Source organism: Echinops telfairi, unplaced genomic scaffold (genome assembly GCF_000313985.2).
Source record: "Echinops telfairi isolate 266 unplaced genomic scaffold, ASM31398v2 ScPeMD7_7422;HRSCAF=8460, whole genome shotgun sequence".
Lineage (NCBI taxonomy): Eukaryota > Metazoa > Chordata > Mammalia > Afrosoricida > Tenrecidae > Echinops > Echinops telfairi.
The window spans coordinates 646,886-653,633 of record NW_022111322.1 but is presented as its reverse complement, the minus strand read 5'-3'; positions in this window follow the sequence as shown (position 1 = coordinate 653,633).

Below are 6,748 nucleotides of genomic sequence, written 5' to 3'. Positions count from 1 at the left end.
AGCTAACAGTGAAGGTAGCAAAACATTCATGGATATCAATGAATGTAACTGAGATCACTGAATCGTATGCTCAAAAATTGTCAACAGGTAAGTTTTCCATGCGTATTTTACCACACGAAACTACAAGGACGAAAATAAGCCTGGTTGCGTGGCGCAAAGGAGGTCCCATTGCCTGTAAATGGTGGCATGGCTACCAGAGGCCAGTCTACGCATACCAGCACTCTCTCTGTACCCCTGAGCCCCTGGCTTTCCCAGAATAAACCAGTCTCCCCTGGGCAGAGTGTGAGAGGGCAAAGGCCAAGCAGTGGGCGTGGGTCCCAGAGTGCTGTCCCCTGTAGGCATCTCTGAATCTGACAGCAACACATGCCCTTCCATCTGGTTTGGTCCCCGTGCCCCTGGGCGAGAGCAGACGTGATGGCAAATATTTAATTGTGCTTCTACCATAACTTTCTGCCAGAACTCTCAATATGCTTTATCAATGCAAATGAGTGCTGTCTTCCTCTCCAGGGAGATGTAAACCTCCTCAAATCACTTTAATTCAGCCCCCACCCGAGTGCAGTGCCACCATCAGTTCTCCATGCCAGGAAAGAAATTGCCCTTAATCCTATCAAGGGGATGCTGTGCAGTTTCATGGCCCCCCCATCTCTGCGGTGGGTAGGAGGTGAGACTCCAGAAATGATTCCTCTCGTGCAACTTCAGGCCAGTACAGGAAACACGTCAACTGGAAACAGATTCAATGGGAGCCTTAGCCTAGCTGACCAGGAGTGTCAGGAAGTGTAAATTGGCATTAATGGGGGAGGAAGGGTAACTGAACCAAGGAGTCTGCAGAAGGCACAGGAGGGAAAGCTGACTTACATTTCCTGGGGACTCGAACCCTTGCTGTCACTGCCCTCCCTCCCCTGCTCACCGCCATTGCCGCGGGATCGTGTGGGTGGAGTTTACACTTTTCCGTGTGGGTGGGGTTTACACTATTCGGAGGGCTTTAATGGCTTCTTGGCTTTATGAGCAAGGGCCACCACCTAGAGCTTCGCTTGAGCGCCTGGAATCCTAGATGCGTTTGTGACCTCTTCCTATTGCTCAAGGCTGCCAGGGTCAGGATGCGAAGCTGCGTAGCTTGCAGAAAGCCCTGTGGCTTTCTGTGCTTGCTCCCTGGTTCGGGCCCACCTGGTAGAGGCATTTTTTGCTACTCATGGAGATGAATGTCTACCAAGCCTCATAAAGTCTCTTTTGAGAAGTGTATTATGTAAATGTGGTGTGTCATTAGGGTCACTGTTAGTACTGTGAAGTGCAGTTGAGGGGGAGAGGGGCTTGTTCTGTGCAGGAATTGGCCCCCCAGCTGCCGCAGGAATCAGGGACGACAGCACTTGCATTACCTCACGTAGGATGATCAGGTCAACCAGACTCAAATAGGCAAGTAGAGACAGCTTTTGTTCTTTGCACTGAACCCAGTTGTCAGCAAGTGGCCTGCGACTCACGGCGCCCCGTGTGGGACCAAGTAGAAGCTACGTTTTCAGACTTCATGATAAATAGGGGATGCTGAAGTTGTCAAGGAGTTCAGTTTACTTGGATCTATGATCGATACCCATGGAAACAGCAGTCAAGAAGTCAAAGGACATGTTGTATCAGGCGCGTCTGCTGCAAAAGACCAGTTTTAAAAGTGTGAAACAGAAAAAAGATCTCCCTTTGAGGACTCAGGTGTGGCCGACTCAAGTCACGGTATTTTCAGTCACCTTAGGAACAAATCTGTCTTGGAAGAATTCTAGTCAAATGCTCCTTAGAAACAAAGACGATGAAACTAACTCCTTCTGTACTTTGGATATGTTATTAAGAGGGATTCGTTCCCAGAGAAGGACCTTGTGCTTGGTGACTGGCGGGTCAGTGCAGAGAGGAAGACCATCAACCAGATGGTAGCTGCAGTGAATGTGAAGACAGCACTGGCCTGGCGGTGGTTCATTTGGCTCTGAGGTATAATAGACTCAATGGCAACTGGTAATAGCCACACAAAACTCTCAGAAGGCAGGCACCATGTCGTTCTTCCAAGGTCTCTGGTTGGACTAGAACATACAACCTTTCAGTTAGTAACCTACGGCTTCGCTGTTTTCACTGCCCAAGCAGGGTCTCCTTTACTTTTTGTTGTTGTTTGCCATGCACTTGATTTGCACTCTAGTTTGAGCCCCGTTCCAATGGGATTGCAAGTATGTCTTGTCATCTAGCTTCCAGGCAGGTGACGCGGTGTCAAGTTGAGGCGAAAGACAACTCACTCACGGTCCTGTAAGCTATACCCACCCTGACACTCATCGGCATACCTTATCTAGTCTGGCCTTTGCATATTGGACCATTGGGTGGTGCTGGGTCTCCTCCATTAGAGGCATTCAGAGCCTACTGCTCCTTCCCTTTACTTAGTCGGTGCCACGTCCACACAGTGGGGGGTCACTAGCTGCTTCTTTGCCACACTGAGATGCTGATGTCCCAGGTCTTATTGCCTGCACAAGTACCATCATGTCTCTTCTGGGGCGGGGGCTTCTCTGGGGTGTCGCTTTGGGCAACTAGAGCATCACTGTTGATGCCTACCATTGATTGGATTCTGTCTCGTAACCAACCTGTAGTAGCCCAGGGAACCTCTTTTCCTACCACAGCTTTGTTAAGAGTTTTGTTTTTTTCTTTCTTCTTTCCTTCCATCCTACGCCTAGGGCCACATTTCCCCCAAAGTTCTAGTTCACATCAGGAGGCCTTCTGTTCTCCTAAGGGCCTTGGGTTTTGTGATGCTACATTCATCTCATTTCTGAACCAGTGAACATGAGATGGCTATTCACGTGATCACAAGGAAACAGGAGACAAAAGGCAAATCATTGATTTTATCCACCCGCCCCCTTGGTTGCAACCCCCATTTGCTACCGTGCCTGGTCCTTTGAATTGTACCCTGTAAAATCTGGGCAATGAAGACTTTGTCCCCAGCCCATACAACACAATTGTGTGATTTAGATGAAGGCACATGCTGGAAGACTGAGTATCTACATGGAAAAAGATGCACTTTGATTCACGTCTCCCACCACGTACATGAACTAATTCAAAATGGATCATAGCGAAGCAGGAGTAAAGTCATTGTGTGTTAGGTTTTATAAACGTGTCTTAGATATGATGTGAAAAGAATTACCCATAAAAGGAAAAAAAAAGACATTGACTTTCATCAAACACTTTTTTAAATTTAGTTTTTGAAAGACACTGGTAAGAGAATGGAAAAACAGGTCACAGAATGGGAGAAAATATTTTCAAAGCACATATCTGATAAAGGATGTATTTGCAGAATCTGCGAAGCACTCATAAAATTCAGTAAGAAGAAAACAAACAGCCCAATTTAAAAATGGAAGAAAGGTGTGAACAGATACTTTACCAAAGAAGATAGATGAGTGGCAAATAGCACATGCAAATATATTTAACATAACTTGTTACTAGGGAAATGAAAATTAAAATGCCAGGAAAATATCACTACATACCATTACGATATGCTCTGAGCAGCCAGTCAATTCAAAGGACATTTCTTCAGGCATGCAGCCTGCTTCCAATATAAATGGATGCTGTGGAAAAGCTTGCTTCCTTTTTTGCTAGGTCTGGATCCTGCATCTGTGTCATTTCTGACCGCTGGTTCTTTGGAATTGAGCCAGTGGCCTGCCATTAGGCTGGCTGACCCTGAGAGTTGTTAGCAGCCTGCCACCTTCCCTGCCAGCCACGGATTCATTAGCCTTTGAAGCCTGCCATCTGGCCTGCTGATCTTGGGTGCATCAGCCCCTGTGGCTGTATGAGCCAGGGGAGGCCTCCAGCCTGACGTTCCACCCACGACTTGGAATTTGCCCCTCTCCACAACAATGTGAGCTCTTACTTTATATACACAAACTTCTATATCTACGTAAAAAGGGGAAAACTCCTAGCTAATTGTAGAATTTAGCTATGTTGCAGGGTACAAGGCCAACAAACAAAATCAGTTGTGTTTCTATCAGGGCTTTGAACAGGTTCAAAATTGTTCAGTAATGGCCATAGGAACAAAGGCAGTGTGTGTGTTGCATAGCAACCAAATCTCCTTTGTGACGGATTTTAACTCAAATAGGAAACAGGCAGTTGTACCTCACTAACGATGGCAACCTATAACTCTGTGACGTACATTCAAAGTGTCTCGGCTAGCTGCCATCTTTGAGTCGGGCATCACTGCCTGTTTGTTACTTGAGTCAAAATCGTATGTGCAAGATTTGGTTGGTATACCACGCATGTGGTGCCTTTGTTTCAGTCAGTTTCAAACGGATTCAAACCCCTGGATTTTACACAGCAGCAGTGAGAAACCTGAAAGAGAAATTATGAGAGTATATTCCATTTACAATAGCGGCTAAGAAAAGAAACCGCTCTGGGTGAATCTCCCCAGAGACGTGCAAACTGTAACACCCTGCTGAAGGTGACGAAAGAAGATTTACTTTAATGGAAAGACATTCCATTTTCAAGGGTTAGAAGACTGAATATTGTTAAGATGTCAGCACTACTCAAAGCAACCAATAGATTCAATCAATCCTGAAAAATTCCAGCAACCTTCTTTACAGAGTAAGAAACCGTACTTCAATCTTATATGGAATGATAAGAGGTCTCAAACAACTAAAGCAGTGTTGAAAGCAAAGAACCATTAGGAAGACTCACACTTCCTGATTTTAAAACATACTGTACGGTTACAATAATCAAAACAGCCTGGTGTTGTTAAAGAAAGCAAGACCACATGGGGTAGAATTCAGAGTGCAGAAATAAGTCCACATTTCTGTGATTTTCTACAAGGGTGCAAAGTCCAATTGATCTGGAAAGAAGAGTCTCTTCAATAAATGATGCTGGGAAGATTGGGTTTCCACCTACAGAAAATGAAGCAGGGTCTACTCCTCATACCACAAAGTCAAATTCAAAATGGACTAAGGACCTAAATGTACAAAGTAAAACTATAAAAAGTTTAGAAGAAAAATCAGGGGCAATGTTATTACGCCTACCTTTAATAATGGATTATCTAATACAATAACAAAAGAGAAGAAGAGAAACCAAGCTTGACTGTGGTTACCATGGGTGAGGAGGAAGAGGTTTCACTTAGGGGATGTTGTGTTTATTTTAGTGGTGGTAGAACAATTTGGAGAGGGGCCTGGTTGTACAATATGAAGAGTATAGTAAATCACACCGAATTATACATGTAGAAGTTGTTGAATTGGAGGATTTTTTGTTGTGTCTACTGCAGGGTACCTAGACATAGACAACCAGAAAAAGCTCCATTGGGTGGAGCTTTCTTAGTACACACTTTTCCTGCTAAGCGAGCATCCAGCAACTCTCTCTGAGTTAGTGCACCCAGTGGAGTTGCTGGGAAGGTTCTCTCTGGTCACAATGAATTTTTTCATAAAGCAGTTTTGCTCATTTTTTGTGATGATGGCCGATTTATGAGAACAGCGAGTGGCTGTGAATTTTTGTTTTCTGCTTGGGAGAAATGCAGACACTGTTGAGATGTTGAATACAGCTCACAAGGACAACTTCCCCAAGGGACAAAAATGTCGACTCGTTGTGCATTTGGAGTTCATTCCACCAGGTCAGATTGTTAATCAAGCTTTCTATTTAGAAGTACAGAAAAGATTGGGTAGCAGTGTGCAACAACAAAAAAAAGGCCTGATTTGTGGCAGACGGGACTAGTTTTGCCACCACAACAATGCACATGCTCATGAAGCCATCTCAGTGTGCCAGTTTTTGGGCAAAACCCCCCCAAAAACAGCATGCCTCATTTGCCCCCCCCACATTACTCACCTAACCTCACTACATGCAACTTCTTTTTGTTTCTTCAAATGAAGAGGTACATGAAAGGACAGTGATTTGATGACATAGAAGAGGTGAAGAAAGAAACGAAGTTCTATCAGCCATCCAAAGAGATGAGTTTGAAAAATGTTTCCAAGAATGGAGTCACGGATTTAACAAATGTATTAAGTGTAACGAAGAGTACTTTGAAGGTGATAAGGTTTTATAAAAAAAATTTAAAATATATACCTTCGAAAAAATTTTTCTGTGTTTTTGCAGGTACCCCCTCATACTTTTGCCAAATTTGAAAAATCAAAACAATAATAACAACTAGTTCAAGGAAAAAAAGATTCCAAAATTGTTTATGGTAAAGAATGTACAACTCATTTTGATAAGATTGAACTATCAAATTGTATGATAGGTGGATGAAGTACCAATAAAATTGTTAATACATAAATATAGAGAACAAAGTAAGAAAAATAACAGCAAAATAGATAAGTGAGACGTCATAAAATTTAGAAAAAATGCTCATGAATATACCTTACTGAAAATGTGAAAAGACAATCTACTGACTGGGAGAATGTCTTTGGAAATCATATATCCAGCAAAAATCTCATGATCAAAAAATACATGAAAATTTGACAACTCAACAACAGAAAGATAAATAATCATGAAATGTGCAAGAGACTGGAAAATGCATTTCTCTAGAGGGCATTCAAATGGCCACCAGACACACGAGAGGATGCTTCGTGTCACTGGTCATCAAAAAGATCCAAATCAAAACCAGAATGAGGTATAATTTCCCTTCTGCCAGGGCAGTAAGGGATCCCTGCTGGGCTGCTGTCTGCAAGGTCAGCAGGTTGAACCCACCAGTTATTCCATGGGAGAAAGGAGAAAGAAAGGGCTTTGTGCGCCCACCAAGAGTTCCAGTCTCAGAAACACATGGGGGGAGGGT